The sequence below is a fragment of the Peromyscus eremicus genome, chromosome 19, assembly GCF_949786415.1.
Source record: "Peromyscus eremicus chromosome 19, PerEre_H2_v1, whole genome shotgun sequence".
NCBI classification, from domain to species: Eukaryota; Metazoa; Chordata; class Mammalia; order Rodentia; family Cricetidae; genus Peromyscus; species Peromyscus eremicus.
The window spans coordinates 6505568-6526647 of NC_081435.1; positions in this window are offsets into that span (position 1 = coordinate 6505568).

Sequence of the window (21080 nt, forward strand, 5' to 3'; positions counted from 1 at the left end):
GAGCTCTCTAGTGCTCTATCCCCCATCTAACATACACATCTATGAGCTGTCCACATATTTACACCAGTTTTTCGTACCGCCTTTGACTACTGCATAGTACATGACAGAGACCACAGTTTGTTTGTATTACATTTTCAATTTCATTCTCCCATCAGTGGGTACTCTGGACACTGAATTGCACTGTCTGAAATGTTCTCTGACCTGGATCTCCTTTGTCCACCCTTCTGTAAAGAAAGCATAGACTTTTACATTTCTAGTTAGATCTTTAGTGATTCCACATTTTTCTTGGAAAAAAAATATCCAACAATCAGAATTTGCCTGCACCATGTAAACAATGTGGGAGATGTGAATTCTAATTTCATTTATGGAGCACACTGTAGTTAATCTCCTTTCAGAAAACATCTTCTTTGGCCCACGTTGGTTACAGTGAGATGTGTACTGCAGTGAGATGTGCCCAAGACTTCACCCTTTCCTGTACCCACACCTTTACCACACATCTTTAAAATCCCTTCACAAACAGTACCGTTTATTTTCTCACTCCTTTGATGCTCAGATGAATAGAGGATGTGGCTGAGGCTTCGGGCACGTGTTCTTGCACCTCTGCCATCAACAGGAGGGATAATAAGCTATAGGTAGCATATTGGGTTTTCTATTAGACTGAAATTGCCATAACAAATCATTATAGACTTTGTGATCTAAAGCAACAACAACTTATTCTTCACCGTTCTGTGGGTCAGAATTTCAAAATGGGCCCTGCTAAAATCAGAGTATCAGCAGGCTATACCCTTCTGGAGGCTCTAGGAATAATCAATTTCCTTGGCCTTCCGATTTCTACAGGATTCTCATATTCCGTGACTCATGGTGCCCAGGTTTACTTTTGAAGCCAGCAGGGACAGGCCGAGTCCCTGTTGTTCTTGTCTTCTGTTTTTTTTCTCTGTCTCCTCTCCTTCCATCTTCCACGTTTCCTGTGATTATAGATAACTGTGGTGATTTGAATAGTACAGTCCCTGTAGACTCATGTGTTTGAATACTTGGCTCATAGGGAGTGACACTATTAAGCAGTATAGTCTTGTTGGAGTAGGTGTGGTTTTATTAGACTAGGTGTAGTCTTGTTAGAGGAGGTGTGTCGCTGTGGAGGCAGGACTTTGAGGTCTCATATGCTTTAATTAAGCCTAGTGTGGCACACAGTCTCTTTCTGCTGCCTACAGATCAATAAGTAGAACTTACAGCTCCTCCAGCACCATGTCTGTCTGCACACTGCCATGCTTCCCACCATGACGACGATGGGCTAAATCCTAACTAAGACAGTAATCTAGAAGAATGAAAGAGCATTTCCTTTAAAATTTGCTTAATAGATGCCTTCATTTCTCTGTAACATTAACTGACTTACACTATGGAACTAAACATTCACCTTCCCAGGTTGTGGAGAATATGCACTCTGGAGCAAAAGCAAGCCAGTTACACCTACACACATAGCTTTTAACAATGGGAGCTGTGTGTAACAGGTCTGGACCTAAAACCTGGAGTGAATCCCAGTCCTGTAGAGGTCAGCAGGATCCCTCTAACATACCCCCAGACACATCAACTAGTTATAATGTCAGTTAGCATGGTGACTACATTGCTGGAGCTATTTGATGTTCTACTAACAGAATTTTGCAGAGGCCAGCCAAGAATATTAATCTGGTTTTATAAGAAGTCAGTGATTTTATGGTTTTATTGGCTATCATTGCCTGTCTCCTTTGTGTTAAAAATTCAAAATATCTTATTACTTCTTTGTAGTATCTTTATTTGTGTATTTCTGCTGATTTCTGGTTCTCTAACATCATCTTCCCCAGAATCCCTTTCCTCACATGGCCCTGGGCTAGGAGTTGACAATGACTAGCACTCCAGTAAAATTCAGAAGAGAGAAGAGAAGGATAGTAATCTACACCTCCAGGCATCTGTAGACAGTGTGATAAGATGGGTATTTGTATCAGATATCATATAAACCATTATATTAATGTGAGGGTAAAGTTGAATTACTATTACACATGATGATCCAGATGATGATTCTACCCTAAAATAATTGAATTTCTTTATCTAAAGTCAGGCAAACATTGAGGCCACTCTTGCCCAGTCAAAAACTTCAGCCTTTGTCTTCATTTTCCCTTCTATGACTAGATGAATTAGTCATTAGCCATAGCCATATACTCTGGAAAGCTAGCCTGCAATTACCTGTTCTGTACTATTTAAAAATTTAAATTACACTAGTTATTGTGCATGGGCCATGGTAGCTGTGGCGACGTCAGAGGAGAACTTGTGGGAGTCTGTTCTCTCTTTTCACCATGTAGAGCTCAGGAGTTGAACTTAGATTATCAGGCTTGACAACACACACTTCCACCCACCGAACCATCTTTTTAGCATTATGTTGTTAAATTTTTATTTAATTTATAAAAATCATTTTGTCTGTTTATCTGAGTGAGGATATGTGCACACGGATGCAGGTGCCCACAGAGGCAAAAAGAGGATTCCCAGAAGTGGAGGAGATTGTGAACCACACACCGTAGAGGCTGATAACTTGATTCCTCTGCAAGAATAGTATGTGCTCTTAACCACAGAGTCACCTCTTCAGCCCCATTTATTTTTTAAAGCTGTTCAGTGGTGTTTATCCAGAAAAAGTGACTGCTCTCTACTCCAGGTTCCCTCATACCTGTGTGCATCTGACTCCCTTTTCCACCTTGCCTTATCATCTACCGTTTATACATTCCCAGAGTCCGGATACTTGTCTGTTGTCTTTACTTGCTTTCCAGGGGCTTTGCCTTCCTAGCTGCTGATTGCCCTCTGGATTCATTTGTGGTTTCCTTAGCCATTGCTCCTCAATCTTCATAATCACGCTTCAAGCCCAGGACCCCACACATCCAGTTTCTATGCAGAACATCTGCCCCTGAATTCCTAAAGCCTGCCTCTCATTTAGTCATATATTGAAGAGAATCCTTGACTTACATAATGCATACAATATCCATATAAATAAAGCTCACAGGTACCATTAGCTTTAAACTTCAGAAATCCAGGTTGTGCAAGAGTCATTTGAAATTCTAAGTTTACAGTGTAGAAAAGTTTGCAAACATAATTTGCTTCTGAATATTTAAAAATTATTTTTAAAAGACTTTTAAATTAAAATAGAATTACATCAGATCCCCCTCCACTTTCTTCCTCTAGCCTCTCCCATGTCCCCTTTCTTCAACCACTCCCATGCACCCCCGATTTAAAATTGCTAGCATCTTTTTCTTTGACTATTGTTATACACATATTCACATGCACAAATATATAAAATATAACCTGCTGAGTCCATATTTGTTGTTCGTATGTATGTATGTGGCTTCAGGGATGACCACATGTCTTAGTTAGCTTATTATTGCTGTGAAGAAACCCCATGACCATGGCAACTCTTATAAAGGAAAAACATTTAATTGTGGTGGCTTACATTTTCAGAGGTTTAGTCAATTATTATCATGGCAGGACATGGTAGCATGCAGGCAGACATGTGCTGAGAAGTCCTACATCTTGGCTTGTAAGTAACAGGAAGTGGTCTGAAACACTGGGTGTGGCTTGGCCATATATGAGACTTCAAGGCCCACCTCTATAGTGACATACTTCCTCTAAGAAGGCCACACCTCCTAATAGGGCCACTCCCTTTGGGGGCCATTTTCTTTCAAACCATCACACCACACCACTTTATGTTGGATAACCGATTGGGGGCTCTGCCTGGGAAAGGCTAATTCTTCCTTTCTCAGCAGTCATTAGTTATCTGCAGTTTTTGTTGTTTCTAGAAGTGGAAACCCATAAGACTTCCCCCTGTTCTGATTAGTGTCTTTGTTTGGGTCCTGTGTATGCAGCCATTTGTAAGAGAGGAACTCATACAGCAGACTTGTGGTGTTATGGCTTTTATAATCTTTTCTCCTGCAGGCTCTGTGCTGCAGGTGTATCTCATGGGGCTGAGGTCTTCACAATCCATAGATACCTAAATTGTGTCCAGGATTGTTTTTTTTTTTTTTTTTTTTTTTTTTGTAATGGTTTTTGTTAGTTGTAGAGAGAAGGTACACTTATCTGAGGATTAATAATAAAATTTGAGGAGCTGGCTCAGTCGTTAAGAGCACTGGCTGCTCTTCCAGAGGACCTGGGTTCAATTCTCAGCACCCACATAGCAGCTCACAGCTCTCTGTGTCTCCAGTTCCAGGAGATCCAATACCCTCATAAAGAGGTTAAAAAAATGAATAAGATTTAGAATTCAGTAAGAAGTTATGCTGACAGCAAAGTAGTCTCTTCTATGATTTCCAAGTCTGGGTCTTAATTTAACATGGATGCTCTCTTTACTGGAAGGATCACATTTCTGAATAAATTGTGTCTCGTTTATAGCAGCCTTTTTGAAAATATGGTGCATGAGATAGTCACAGATAGTAGACCAAGAATGTGTCTACAGATGTTTGAGCAGTCCTGGGAGCTATCGAAGCTGGGCAGATTTCTTTTATGTAGTTTCTCTGAATCTCTTATATGTTAATTGAATTCTGAGTCTTGATGATAAGAGGTAAGGTTTTCAGAATATCACCAAATAGTTTTACTGCAGATTCCTTTTATTATCCAACATTTCTCATATCTCATTGGATCCTAGAATTCTATAGAACACACTTTTCATAGAAATATTACAAGATAGGATTTCATCAAGTGCACAGATCAAAATAACTCTCTCTCAGTGATGGAAATCTGCCTCATTATAGCCACAGTTAACATGGATCTGTGGACCTGGGACAGAACCCTGCAGGAGAGTTAGACATAGTCTTGAAGACTATAAAAGACAGAAGAACCAACTGGGCATTGTGTTTGCTGCCTGGTGGTGTTGCCCACCACAGACAGCCTTTCTCTCCCATTTCAAAGACACAAAGCAGCTCAGACAGCAGACCCTGTCCTTATTGTAACAGGAATCGTCCAGGGGAATTAGCTCCATCCTCATCTCCCTGAAAGGTCCATGTGAGGTTATGTATAGGTTTGTAGTATTCCTGTTAATACATGCTACTTTAAAAATTAAACATGTTAAAAGCTCAGAGATAAATTGAGGAGCCTGTAGTCTATAGTCTTCTATGATCATTGACCATTAAAAAATAGCACCAAACCCCTTAAAATAGAAATTGATAAAATAGTAGCTTGGCATATTAGTGACTTTTATGGGAGGGAATACTGTCTGAAAGGTCACAGGGAACAGAATGAAACAAGAACTTTAAAAAAAAATCTCTTGCCTTCATTAATTGAACATGGCAGGAATATAAGAAAATTCTTATATTTTTGGATACAGTCCATATATAAAGAATACATAATCTATTTATTATTATTATTGTCCTCATTATTATTGTTATTATTAATTATTGTGGTGTGCTGTGGAACAATCTTTGTACACTGTAAATATGTATTATTCTCATTGGTTAAAGAAGAGCTGACTGGCCAATAGCCGAATAGAATAAAGTTAGGGGGGAGAGCCAAACTGAGAATGCTGGGAAGAAGGGTGGAGTCTGTACACCAGCAGATGCAGAGAGAAGCAAGATGGGCAGGCCATAGTAAGAAAAGTTACCAAGTCATGCAGCAAAACATAGACAGGATATTTGGGTTAATTTAAAGTGTAAGAGTTAGCTAGTAACAAGCTTGATCTATTGGCTGAGCATTTATAATTAATATTAAGCCTCTGTGTTAGTTATTTGGGAACTGGCAGGAAGGACAGAAACTTCCATCAACAAATGACATTCCAATGTGGGGCTGGAATTTCCACATAAGACCCTGACAAAGCTTAAAAAAGGATTTTAAACACACAAAAACGGAGTGAAACTCAGTTTTTTGGTAACTGCCTTTTCTCAGATAGACTCTGTTTGCTAGCAGCAAACAGAGGCTTGATCCTTTAAGGGAAAGCTTCCTGGCTCAGCACTAGGGGCAAGAAAGGGCATATCTCTTTCAGGAGGCCCTACTACTGAACACTTAAATGGGGTTTATGAGCAGTGATCAGCACACTACTTGTTGGAAGCATGGAATCAAAAAATACTCAGAGTTGAGGTGGTAAACATGGTATTCACACCAGTACCTTCGCCATGAAGCTCGGCTATCAGAGAACCAAGAAAGGCAGATCCAGCTGCCAAAGCAGAGATGGAAATTCTAGCTATGCCGTTTAGCAGTTTAAAGACTCATGCGGTCAGAAAAAGATTACAGATGTGCAGTAAAGACAGGTGCAGATGAAAAAAAAACCCCACTAAACAGGTTACAGTGTATTTAAAATGTATATAGTTTTGGGAGAGAAAAAGAAATGATATAGATAGTCATAAAATATATAAATATAGCTTTAAAATAATGAAGTCCTTAAAAAGGGAGTAAGCAACGTGAAAGAAAAAAGTCGCATAAAGATGGAAAATACACAGAGAGTCTGGATCCTGTATGTTGTCTTTAAATTTTTTGGCTGCTAAGAGAGACTCTGGAGTATAAAAACCAGCTGTATTAAACCAGCCTATATATTTTAAAGATGTCTTAACTTTGAAAAGAAAGTAAAAAAAAAAAAAATGTTACTTTGGAGAAGAGGTTTTGCTTTTATTTCCACAGGAAATGAGAGGCTGTGGATTTATCCAGGTTAATGATGATCAGTTTGATCTGGAATACCCCTGAAAATCCTGACTACAAACATAAACAAATAAACCTAGAAAAACCAGAAGACACGTGGTGTATATTTTATGTGCTCAAACATAAAACAAAAATTCATCTTTGGCTACCTTGTGTACAATTCACAGTCCAGACTTGTATTAATGCAGATATGTATGTTACCCTTAAAAGTTTATGTATTTTCAGAGCAGGGGTACTAGACACCAGTGAAAACAGATGGCCCAAGTGATCCAGCATCCAGAACAGCTTCAAGGCTGCTGACTGAGATGACCCAGCTTCACAAAATACTCCAGCCAAGACTTGATAATTATCCTGATTTTCTCAAGGTTCCCCTAAAGATGCCAGAGGCCCAAGAAAACAGGAACAGTCTAGAGAAAAAACTATCCACATTCCCAAAAGATAAGTTATGTTTTTTATTGTTATTTAAGGGAGGTTGGTTACAAAGTGTTATTGGTAATGGTCAGGAAAAAAGCTGAACAAAGGAGATTAAATTAAAAAAATCTCTTTCAAAAGGAAAAAGGGGGAGATATAGTATAGAGATGATGAGATAAAAAAGTAGATTATTAAATCTTACTTTAATCCAAAAAACAACTATTAATTTCAAAATATTTTACATTGGTATAGATTTTGGTTTATTGATACAAATTTAAAGTTAATTTTGTTATACTGTATATATGTTTAGGGTATTTCATTAATGAAGCTCTTTTAAAAATATAATATATAATTATGAAACACAGATTAATAGTAATCTATAATAGTCAAACTTGATGATAGGAATTCCAGCCATGCCCCCATGGTCACAAATGCCCAGGCAGGGCACTTAGTCATTTCTGCGTCTTATGTCCTACGTAACCCATGCACTTCATGGTCACGTAATTGAGTGTGGCCATGTGATCCATGCACATATGTGGAGTAGCCATGTGGGCCTGTGTGCTCATGTGCAGGTTGGCCCTTAAAAAGGCAGGCCCCATGTCCCCCTCCCCCCTTCTCCCACACATGTCCTTTCAGCAGGCCTGATCACATCTATCCCTTTCTCCTTGTCTTAAAACACTTGTCAGTGGATTCTGTCATGTTTCATGACTTTTTGTTGCAAGGTAAGAGCGCTGCTAAAAACCATCACTATAGTCATTTTAGGTATGTTTTCAAAATCAAACAGAGATATATTTTAGATAGACAGGTGGTCTTTAAACACTTCAGAGATCTACAGAATATACCATTTAAGATGTTTTAATAATATATGGCTTTTTGTGATATGAGATATTACTGCTCCTGGAAGCACCAATCTACTTCAGAGAAGATGATGGGCATCAAAGAAACTCCATATAGAGTTTGCTTTCTTTATGGCAAAAGCTAGCTATTTGGATAAAGAAACTGACCTTGCCTCAACTGTTGACAGTATACTGTCTAAACTGGACCAGCAGACTGCAAAAGAAACTTTACTCAGACAAGTTAAGATAGTCCTTCAAAATTCCCTGCTTCTCAGAAAAGTCTGTCAGATATACTAGGCCTATGGGCCAAAGATGGATGTCCCAATGTTACAGAAGAACTTTGAGTACCTGTTCAGGCAGCCCAATGTCCCTGTCATTAAGTAACATTGTATCCTTCTTGGGTCATAGTTAAAGTTTTCTTTAGTTGTGATGAAAGGTAAATTAGGTATAAAACTTTAAACTCACAAAGATAAGATAGATAATAAAATATTTACCAAATACAAATGAACTGGATATTGTAACTCTAATTCTTACTTGATAACTGTTTTGTTGCATATAACACTATGCTAAAGTTAAAACTTTCTTTTTTAATTAGACAAAAAAGGGGAAATGCTGTGGAATAATCTTTGTACACAGTAAATATGTGTTACTTTCATTGGTTAATAAAGAGCTGACTGGCCAATAGCTGAACAGAAAAGGTTAGGCAGGAGAGCTAAACTGAGAATGCTGGGAAAGAGAAGGGCAGGACGGAGTCTGTAGCTGCCCGCAGACTCAGAGAGAGGCAAGCTGGGAATGTACTGAGAAAAGGTACCCAGCCACGTGGCAAAACATAGATAAGAAATATGGGTTCATTTAAAATGTAAGAGTTAGCTAGTAACAAGCCTAATCATTTATAATTAATATTAACAAGCTGAGCATTTATAATTAATATTAAGCCCCTCTGTCGGTTATTTGGGAGCTGGCAGGTGGGACAGAAACTTCTGCCAACAGTAGTGGGCACATGCACCACAGAAAAACTTTGTGGGGTTAGTTCTCTCTTTCTACCTTTATGTGGTCCCGAGGATTGTACTCAGATTGTCAGATTTGCACAAGCATTTACCTGACCTGCTGGGGCATTTCACAGGACCTAGAATCAGGTGTATCTTGAAAAGTAGCTGAAAGTCCTAACAGTCTTAACTCCAGCCAAAGGATAAGTCCAATAGGAGATAGAACAAAATAGAAGACTATTTTGTAAGCAGAAATCTTGTGAGTCTAGGACGGGAGATTCCAAAAGACGGACAAACTGCTCAGGTGGGCATCAGTATCTAGGAGCTGCCTCATAACAGACAAACAACAAACAAACAAACAACAAACAATGAAGTGTGTGTTAGTGCAGTCTTTGAATGAAGGATCTTGTGACTTTTAATATTTAAAATTTTCCTCAATAAGTCTGGAGAACTAACTCAGTGATTATGAGTGCTGACTGTTCTTCTAGAGGACCTGGGTTCGATTCTCAGCACCCATTTGGTGGCATACAACAATGGGTAACTGCAGTTCCTAGAGATCTGATGCTCTTTTCTGTCCTCCACAGGCACCTGGCATGCATGTGGTATACTGAAATATGTACAGGCAAAACACACACACACACACACACACACACACACACACACACACACACACACAAGCACGCACACACAAATAAAATAAAATTTATAATTTTTTAACTTCAAATCACACATGAATTTTAAAATCTCTGGTTGTGATTTTAAAACCTACTACACATATTTCTGAGGTGGTGCTTCTCCAAGGAGTCCTTGCAAAGGATCAAGATGGAGAATGTGCTTTTATCAACAGAGATATTCTGAGAACAACTGTGTAAGCTGCCAGTGGCTTCCCCTTTCAGTCACTCAGTTGTAACTTGCCCAACCTATCAGAAAAAGCCGTGACAGACTCCAGTGTAGAGCCCTGGGGTTGACCATCCAGTAGTATTATCTTTAAAGTCTATATGAGGTTACAGCTGTGCAGCATGTACTCTCAATCACATCTGATTTCTGTTCCCCTTCTTGCCTCTAAAATGGAAAGGCTTTGAATCTACATAAACCTTGAAATAATCTCTTTAAGTGTTTGAGTCTGCAAGCGTTTCTATTTTACTAGAGCAACTGAAGTCCCCAGGATATGTAAGATGCTCACCTTTTATCTGGCTTCCTGATAACGGCTTATGTGCTGGGCATTTTCATATATTTATACACTTTCTTATTTCACTCCATCAGTTTTCACTGTTACATCTTCTTTCATGTCACAGGTATCTTTTCCAGAATGGCAGATGAAATACTACAAAAATACTATTCAAACGCCAACTTGATATTTTTGGAAGCTATCTGTTCTCAAGTATTCAAATAACTAGGATCATTTTCAGGACTTGTATTTATTCATGAAGTTTAGTTGAATGAATTTGTATACAACAAATAACTTTAGGTGTATACATAAATTACAAGCTGTTGTTTTATGCAATATGAGGAGCTAAATGGAAGATATTGCTACAAGATGATCTTAAATAATGCCTATCACCCTTCCTTTCTTGTTTACCTCTTCAAACTGACAATGATTATGTATCTTTGCCTTGTAGTTAATATATCAACTTGAAAAAATTTTGAAGAAGACTTTGGAAAATGTAGGTCCCTTTTAATCATAACCTATGGGAGTTAATTCTCTTCTTCCACCATGTGGGTCTCAGGGATTGAACTCTGGCTCTGAGGCTTAGAAGCATGTGCCTTTACTTGCTCAGCCATTACCCTAGCTCCTAAACCAGGATTCGAATTTCTAAATCAGTATAGCAGTTTGTCTGCAGTATGTTCAGGAGCCTCAGTTATTTTAATTTAAAGAGCTTTTAAAGATTTTCCATGCCCCTACAGAGAGTTGTTATGTATTTCAAATAACATGCTGTAATGTGGAGAAATGTGTAACAATACTAGTGACCTTGGGGGTTTAATATAAAGAAAAGTCACATATAAATTACAGATCCTCTCAAAACATACACATGAAAAATATATTATTATTCCTTATTTTTAGATCACTAAATTAATTAGAGGCAAGCTACATTTAATTCACGCATTTAAACCTTTACATTTTTATTAGTTCTTTGAGAATTTGGTATAGTATGTTTTTATCATATTCCTGCCCTCCTCTCACTTCTGCCAGATCCACAGCCCTCTTCCCTACCCACGCAATTTTGTGCTGTCCCCTTTTGGTCTTGTTCTTTTACACCCATCAAGCCCACTTTGTGCTGCCATATACCAAGTGTTGCCGCCCACTGGAGTGTGGGTGATGTGCCAGGGTCTGTGCCATAAAAGAAAACTGACTCTTTCTCTCCCAGTTCCAAAGTGGGGCTTTGATCTGGACACCTGACTAGGGCAGTGAGGGAATGAAGGAAGGACTAACACACAGATACATGTTCAGAAAAGCGGGGCCAGGTGGACTGCACATGCTCTGAGGGAGTCCTGAAAACCTCAGTGTGTGTGCTATGTAAACATGGGGGAGGGGTAGCTAGTCCCAGTGGGAGGTTTACGTGGTCTTGGTCTGTAAACACCCAGGAAGAGGAAGCTCCAGTTGGTACTTTTTGTACACACTGATCAGTCTTCCATAAACAATTCTACTTGGACCAGACAAGGAAACATTTGCTAAATTCTAGCCTGATTCATATGAGGAAAGGCTTGGCCTATTTCCCGTAGATCCAAGGCCTGGAACCTTGTCATGACTATGCCCATGACAACAATCGATACTCATTTAGGACCTCACTCATCAGGTCTGCCTCTGCCTCCACCCAGCAGTTATCAGTTACTAATAGCTCCTTATCTAGGGGCAGGACTTTGTGTCCTTTTCCCATCTCCAGGCTAAGATTTTGTTAGGCTTGCTCTTGCAGAGGTCTTATGCACGCTGTTCCGGCTGCTGTGGGTTCGTTTGTGCAGCTGCCCCATTGAATCCAGATGACAGCGTTTCCTTGTCATCAGCCACACCCTCTGGTTCTTACTCTTTTTCCCACTCCCTCTTCTGCAATTGTCCCCGAACCTTGGGATATGGGCTGTGATAGAGATGTTACCATTAGAACTGGGAATTCCACAGTCTCTTATTCTCTGAACCTTTACCAGTTGTTGGTCTCTGTATCAATCTTCTGCAAATAGAAACTTCTCTGATGAGGGTTGAGAAATGCATTAATCTATGGGTATAATGATATGCATTAGCAATTGGTTTAATACTAGCAGTTGGTTTAGCAGAATAATAGTAGTAGGTTCCCTCCTGGGGTCTATGCCCTGTCAAACAACAGATACTGGTCCCGGGAATAGCACTGGGTATGGGTTTCATTTTGTGGAGTTGGTCTTAAATCCAATCTGAAAGTTGTTGGTTATTCCCATGGTGTTCATGACACTATTGTACCAGTGAACGTATCTTACTAGGCCAGTCACTATTGTAGTTCACAAAGTTTACAACTGGATAAGATTTATGACAACTTTCCCTCTAGTAGCATACGAATTACCCGTCTTAGTTAGGTTTTCTACTGCTGTGATGAAAAACCGTGACCAAATGTAAATTGGGGAAGAAATGGTTTATTTGGCTTACATTTCCACATTGTAGTCTATCATTGAGGAAAGCCAGGGCAGGACCTCAGTGCTGGAACCTAGAGGCAGGAGCTGAGGCAGAGGCCATGGTGGTGGTAGTGGTGGTGGTGGGGGAGGTGAGTCTTACTGTCTTGGTCACCATGGCTTGCTCAGCCTGCTTTCTTATAGATCTTAGGACCACCAGCCCAGGAATAGCACTATGGACTGGGCCCTCTTTTATCAATCACTAATTAAGAAAAATCCCTACTGCTGGATTTTATAATTCCCTTCTTTCAGATAAGTCTAGTGTGTGTCAAGTTGACATTAAGCTATCCAGAACAGTACTTTCCAGCTCTATGAAAATTAACCAGTAGGGATGAGGCTTCTACGTCAATACTAGCGTGATATCTCCATGTTCTGTGACTTATTGTGTAGTGTCTTCTGCAAGAGTCTTACTTTTAAGTTCTGGAAGATAACCAAAAACATTGTCCATAACCTGCAATGTTTTCATCTTGCCTAAATCAGAATGACTAAGACTAAAAGCAAATAACAACAAATACTGGCATAGATGTGGGGAAAGGAGAACACTTATTCACAGCTGATGGGGTGTGCAAACTGGTGAAATGACTATGGAAATCAGTGTGGAGGTTGCTCAAGACACTAGAAACAGATTTTCTACATAATCCAGCTATACAACTCTATATACTACTATAGAGATACCTACTAGTCCATGTTCATTGCTGTTCTAGTCACCGTAGTTAGGAAATGGAAACAAAATGTCCATCAATAATTGGGATAGATAATGAAAATATGGTATATTTACACAATGGGATTAAGAATAATGCAATTATGAAAACAATTATTTTGAGTGAGGTAGGTAAGATAACCAGAAAGTCAGACATTGTATATTTTTTCTTATATATGAATATTAGCTTTCAATGTTCTGGTGTGTGTTTTACCTGGAATACCCACAGAGGTCAATAAATTAGTAAGGGGACTGAGAAGAGATAGAATTCAGTGGTATAAATGTTTAGATGGACAATAATAAAACAGGAATGGTTTAATTGTACTGGGGGTGTGAAGGCAAGGTAGACGAATGAATAGAGGAGAGATAAATAACTTTGAAAACCTTTCAAAAGTTATATGGAAACCTACCTACCACTGTACATGCTTCCATATACACAAATGTGAAAAGAGTTTAGGCTCTCTGCTCCTCTCTGTTCCAGAGACAACCACATCTTCTAATGCAGTGCCAGCCTCCCTAAGACATGATGGTGAATGGAGTAGATGTATTTGGCCATATTGGGCACCCTTACCAGGGCAGCCTTTAACTTTGGCAAAATGGGTATTGTTGTCACCAATGACTCCTTCATTGACCTCAGCTATGTGGTCTGCTGTGGATATCACTCTATATAAATAAAACACTGATTGGCCAGTAGCCAGACAGGAAGTATAGGTAGGACTAACAGAGAGGAGAATTGAGGGAACAGGAAGGCAGAGGGAGAGACGGCCTGGAGCCGCCACCAGGACAAGGAAGATGTAAAGTACCAGTAAGCCACGAGCCACGTGGCAAAGTATAGATTAGTAGAAATGGGCTAAATATAAGAATAAGAGCTAGACAATGATAGGCCTGAGCTAATGGCCAAGCAGTTTAAATAATGTAAGAGTCTGTGTGTTTATTTTATAAGTGGGCTAAGGGACTGCTGGGACTTAGTGGGAGCTGGAGAGAAATTCTCCAGCTACAGTGGTATACATGTTCCAGTATGATTCTATGCATGGCAAGTTCCACTGCACACTCAAGGCCGAGAATGGGAAACTTGTCATCAGTGGGAAGGTCCTCTCAGTCTTCTAAGAGATAAACACCACCAACATCAGTGTGATGGTTCTAGTTCCAAGTACATGTGGAGTCTACCAATGTCATCAAAACTGGGATCCACCTGAAGGGTAGATACAAAAGAGTCATCATCTCTGTCCCTTCAGTTGATATCCCCATGTTTGTGATGGATGTGAACCATGAGAAGAATGGCAACTCACTAAAGATCGTCAGCCATGCTTTCCTGCAAATACTTAGCACTCCAACCAAGGCCATCTATGACAACTTGGTCATTGTGGAAGGACTCATGACCACAGTCCACAACACCACTGCCACCCAGAAGGCTGTGAATGGTCCCTCTGAGAAGCTGTGGTATGATGGCCTTGGAGTTGACCAGAGCATCATCCCTGCACCCACTGGGGCTGACAAGGCTATTGGCAATGCCATTCCAGAGCTGAATAGGAAGCTCACCAGCTTAGCCTGTACCTACCTTGAGTATGTCTGACATGCCACCTGGAGAAAGCTGCCAAGTAAGAGGATATCAAGAAGGTAGTAAAGCAGGCATTGGAGAACCCACTAAAGGGCATCCTGGGCTACAAGGAGAACCAGGTTGCCCTTGCTACTTTAACAAGGACTCCCACTCTTCCACCTTTGATGGTGAGGCTGGCATTTTTACCTATGACAACTTTGTCAAACTCATTTCCTGGTATGATAATAAAAATGACTGAAGAAATGGAGTGGTAGACCTCATGGCCTACATGGCCTCCAAGAGTAAGAAGCCCAGCAAGAACAAGAGGAAGGAAGAGAGAAGCCCTTGGCTGGTGAAGAGTTCCTATCCCAACTCAGCCCCAATACTCAGCATCTCCCCTCACAGTTTCTTTTGCTCCAGAAGAGAAGTGTCTTAGGGAGTCCTGCTATTTTGAATACCATCAATAAAGTTCACTGCACTCACCAGAGAGAGAGAGAGAGAGAGAGAGAGAGAGAGAGAGAGAGAGAGTGTGTTTAATTGGACTTACTCTACAATGAGGTCTCATTTTTCCCTATTAGATATCCTGAGCTAACAAGTAAAAGTTCATTGCCAGGAATAGGCTACTTCTTTGGGAGTTGTTGGCCGGAAAGTTTCCATAAACTCTTAAACTTTACAGCTTGTAAATGGCAAATTTTTTAAAACTTCTGAAGTCTAAAGACAAGAAAGTAAATAATTATATCTCTCAACTTGGAATTAAGTTTACATTGTAGAAACTGATAATAATAATTTTTAGATCACCCAATAAAAATTGGCATAGGACATGAATTAGTCGTTCATAGAAAATAAAGGCTATCAACTTATAGATGTTATACTAACCAATAAACAAAAAAAAAACTAATCATAGTAATTACAGCACTGAAATGAACTTTTTATGGGAGTTTTGGTTGATCAAATATGTTTTTTAAGAAAATCCCATTGTGTTCTCAAGGGTATAATACAGTGTTCAATCCATACTCAGTATAAACATAAATTGAAGTAAATTTTGGAATGGCTTTGAGTAACATATTTTAAAATTTGTGACATCTTACCCTCTGACCCAGAAACTCTACTTTTAGAACTTTGTCCTGCAGGTATTCTTACAACTATACTCTTTCCAACCCTATGTGTAGCATTAAACAATTAGAGATTATTACAGATGACTCTCCACAGAGAATTGCTTAAATGAATTCTAATCTAAATATATAGTAGTATATTCTACAGTTATCCAAAATAATAATATAAAATTATATGTGATATGGAAAGATTACAAAAGATATATTTTGTAGTGAAGAAGATTTTCAAAACACTATTTGCAGCATTTTGTGATTTTTATCTATAGTATCTATCTGTATACAATGAACCCCTCATATCTACAAGCTCTGAAAGCATCCAAGCATTCATTTATGGAGAACATGTGTAGGCCCAGCACACCCTGCTGGAGCTCCCTGCTGTTTCAGACCCTCAGCCCATCTCCAGTATTCCTGTTGGAGCTTTGTTCTCCACATGGTTCCTTTGTCTGCAAAGTAGTAATCCTACGACCATTCTAAGCATGTGCAGACTTTTTCTATTATTGAAAATAGGCTTTTTTCATACAATGTATTTTGATAATAGAATATATCTACTCCTCCCAGTTCCTCCCTAACGCCCCTCCCATCCTGATCCACTCTTGTTCTGTCTCTCCTTAGCAAATAAACAGGCATTAAATGCACAGCAGAAGTTTTCTTTCTAGAGTCTTAGAGGATCCTGCTATTAATATTCAAGCTGTGACTTTTCTTTAAAAAATAGAAAAAGGAAAGAAAAGAAATAGGCATCTAAGGGATAATACTAACATAAAATAAAATAATGAAGTAAAACAAAAACAAACAGGTTGGAATAGGATGAAACAGACAAAAGAAGGAAAGGAGCCCAAGAAAAAACACAAAAAGCAGATAGAGATGCAGAGACCAACTCATTCATGTGCTCTGGAATCCTACAAAAACAAAAATGGGTAGCAATAATGCATGCACAGAGGACCTGTGGGGTAAACGGTGATAATGATGATAAAAATTAAGAAGAAAGAAAGAATAGAAGGAAGGAAAGAAAAAAGGAAGGAAGGAAGGAAGGAAGGAAGGAAGGAAGGAAGGAAGGAAGGAAGGAAGGAAGAAAGGAAGGAAGGAAAGGAAGAGCGAGCCCTGACGTGATGTTATGAGACAAGGAACCCCCAAAGATGCCATTGGTTTTCTATTGGCCATCTACTGCTGGGCATGCAGTCTAGAGCAGTTTCTTTCTCCAGTGAGATTCCCTTTGGAAAAAACTAAATTTTCATTTGCAAGAGGTTATCAATTGGAGACAGCTTCTAGGTTAGACATTTGGGGCATGAGCCCAATTCTCCTTGCAGTCCTAGGACTCCATCTGGTGCAGACCCCTGCAGGCCCTGTGCATGCTGTCTCGGTCTCTGTGATTTATAAGCTTATTGGTCTTGTTATGTTTAGAAGGCCTTCTTTCTTTGGTGTCTGGCTTAGTTAAACTTTCTATTGCTGTGAAGAGACACCATTACCACAGCAACTCTTATAAAGGAAAACATTTAATTGGGGTTGGCTTACAGTTGCCAAGGTTTAGTACATTATCGTCTTAGCGGGAAGGAAGCATGCAGGCAGACATGGTGCTGGAGAGGCAGCTGAAAGTTCTACATCTTGATCTGGAGGTAGCAGAAGCAACTGTGTGTCACACTGAGTATGGCTTGCGGAAAAGAGACCTCAAAGCCCATCCCCCAGAGTGACACACTTCCTCCAACAAGGTGGCACCCAACAAAGCCAACCTTGTAACAGTGTTACTCCCTATAGGGCCCATTTTCTTTCAAACCACCAAAATGTCCTCTATTCCTCCTGGTTCTTACACTATGCCTCCTCTTTTGCAGGGTTCCTTGAGCCTTGAGGGGAGGGATTTGATGGAGACATCCTGTTTAGGACAGTGTTCCAAGGTCTCTCAGTACCTGCGTATTGTTTGGCTGTGGGTCTCTGCATTTATTCCCATCTGCTGCTGGAGGAAGCTTTTCTGATGATGGCTGAACATGGCACTGACCTGCTTCCCTGGCCTGCATCTGAAGACTTTTTCTTGTCATCATTCCCTAAAAGGTGCAGTATGATGACTATGTGCATTGCATTTACATTGTAGTAAATATTATCAGTCATTGAGAGATGATTGAAAACACATGGTAGCACGTGCTTAGGCTCTATGCCAACGGTGATGGAGTATCTTTAGCCTGATATCTGGGAACCCCAGAAATAATAACCCAGAGATACCGACAGCTGTACACAGCTATCTGACATATACCACGCTTCCCAGAAAAGTTCTATTGATTTGATAATAGTAATTATTTATCTAGGGGAGAAGATTATAGTGCCTTCCTCTCTTTGTTTATATCTACCTAATGTAAAGTTTTTTATACACCAGGGTGATTTCCTTCCTTCCAAGCTTTCCCCTACCTTCTGTTACCCTTTGAAAATGCTTTGTAAAACACAAAGGGCGAAGTTGCTATTAACTGTAATCTTCCCTCTGTTGTTCTGATGGAGCAGGGCCTCAGCAGAGTTCCGCCAAATCACTGTGATTACCCCTCTTTGTGCTAGGCATCTGTGTTTCTCAAAAGCCATGCCTTGCTTGCTTTACTGGTTATGACTGAGGGCTGTCTGTAAACCACGTTTGCCAGAAGCCCTTGTCCACTGGCTCTTAGAGGAGTGTGAACCGTAGGAGAAATTAAAGGAAAGGAGGAAGAGAGAAGTCAGGGTAGTTATAACACCCTTCTCTGCTCTAGTGGCATCTTCAATGGCCATAGCTCTTCCACCAGGGAATCCAGTCTCCTCCATGGTCCACCTCCTACTCTTCTGCCCCTGAAGTTCTGATGGAGGGGTATTACTTGCTTTCTTAAACACTCCAGCCCAGCGATTCTCGTCCTGTGGGTCATGACCCCAAGAGTTGCCTAAGACACAGATATTTGCATGATGATTCACAACAGTAGCAAAACGACAGCTATGAAATAGGCAGGGAAATAATTTTATGGCTGGGGGTGACCACAATGTGTGGAACAGAATTGAAGGATCACAGCATTAGGGAGGTGAGAAACAGTGCTCCAGCCTGAAGTTGTAGCAGCAGCTTCTTGTCCTCTCTCACAGTGATTTTATTTTGCAGTTTACTTCACTTTTTCTGTCTATAGAGTGTCTTTCCTTTTTTTTTTTCCACTTTGGTTTGTTTGGTTTTATTTTGAGACATGTTCTGTACGAACTGGGCTAATTTCCAACTTTCGATCCTCTTTGAACTTGTGATCCTCCTGCCTTAGCCCACAGGGTCTGGGATTATATATGTACGTCACCACACCCAGGGCATTGTTTTGCTTCTCTGTTGCTGTGATGAAACATTACAACCAAAACCATCTTGGGAAGGAAAGAGTTTATTCTGTCTTGCAGGTTACTATCCATCATTGAGGGAAGTCAAGGCAGGCACTAAAGCTGAGGCCATGGAGGACTGCAGTTGCCTGGATGGCCTCCAGGTTCATGTTCAGCTGACTTTTTTAGAACTCCCAGGAATACCAGCCCAGGGGTGGCATCACCCACAGTGGACTGAGCTCTCACACATCAATCAGCAATCAAGAAAATGTCATACAGACATGCCCACAGGATGACCTGATGGAGGTGATTTTCAGTGGAAGTTTCCTCTTCCTGGATGACTCTAGTTTGTGTCAACTGGACAAAAACTGGCCCCAAACCTTGTTTGCCCTTGTTTATTGATATAAAACATGATTGGTTCTAGGGTTCCTCATAGAGACAAAAGCTCACAGATCTTATATAATTGGTGGTACTTGCACGATTGTGATACTTGCATACAACCCAGGTACATTTTTAATCATTTATATGTCACTCATGATACATAATACTATACTAATGTTATGCAAGTGACTTATGTACTGTATTATTTAGAGAATAGTAAGAAAACATAAGTATATGTTCAACAAAGAAGCATATTTTTTTCTTGAATAGTTTTGGTCTGGACTGGTTGAAGCTTCAAACACAGAACCCAGATATAACATATGGACTATTTGAATGTCTCATTGTCATTTTGGAGGGTCCCTGGTACAACAAAGCACTCTGGAACTATGGGTGTGACTTGTACAGTCTGGCTGCATCCTGATTGGTACAAAATTTGTAATTGAGTTCAGTTTATCTGCCACAAATTTTCTTGCTAGACAAATGGAGTAGAAAAGAAATGTGAAGAGAAAGTAATCCTCTTACCATAAGAGGAAACTAAAGGATCACTTTGCTGAAAAACTCCATCCCATTGAAAAGGTCTCCTCACACACTTTTTACTCATTACTGATAAAAATCATTGTTAGCTGAGGAACGGCAGGGCTGGGATTTGGAGGGAGGTCTTTTTGTGTCCAAGGCCCAGGGTAGGGCTGAGATGGTATCGAGTTTATTTCTCTGTTTTGCTTTTTTTTCTCTTTCCTCTGAGCATTCTATTCTATTTCAATTTTCCAGGCATGCGGCATCTGCTGGTTTTACTCCCCTTCATCCTTCCTTTGGCTAATCTGATAAACATATTTGAGCTGAGGTAGTTGATAATCATGGCTCTGCCAGAAGGAAAAAAAAAATGCAGCTTTGAAAGTTTAGCTCAGGCCAGTGATCGTTTCAGTCAAAGCATTTATTTGTTCATTCACGTTTTTCTTTTGCCAGTTGCTAGAAACACAGCACTGAGCAAGACAGATTGCAGCCTGGTTGGGAAGAGAGTCATCAAACAATTTTATTGGGTTCTGAGTAGGAGAAATGTTCTGTGGAAGCATGGGAGAGGAAATTGCACTGTGGAGGCCCAGAAATACTTCCCCGAGGAAATGAAATTTGTGTTGACCGTAAAAGAGGTATTAGGTAAGTGAGGGCTGAGTAAGTGGGAGGGAGGAAAAATTATATGACAGTGTATACACAGGTCCTGGTGCGAGAATGAGAGAGGATGACCCATCAGAGGAACCTTTTAAGGCCGGCAATACGGAAGTGTAGAGCAGCTCAGGCTGAAGCTGAAAGGCGGGAGGTACCTCAAGTGCGGCCCGACCCTCGAGGGATGAGTTAAGGGCTGCGGACCGTGCTTTCCTATCTTCACAGGGGCGGGAAGTTACTGGAAGGTATTTAGTAAGAAGGAGACACAGCCAGACCTGGATTTTCCACAGGAATAGTCAGGTTCTATCTCTCAGGATTGTACAATAGGAAGCAAAAGCGGAAGAGAGGAACCAGTGAGGAGCCTTTCTAAGAATTCTTCCCGACATGACAAGGGGTGGCACCAGGGGCGGTTGGAAG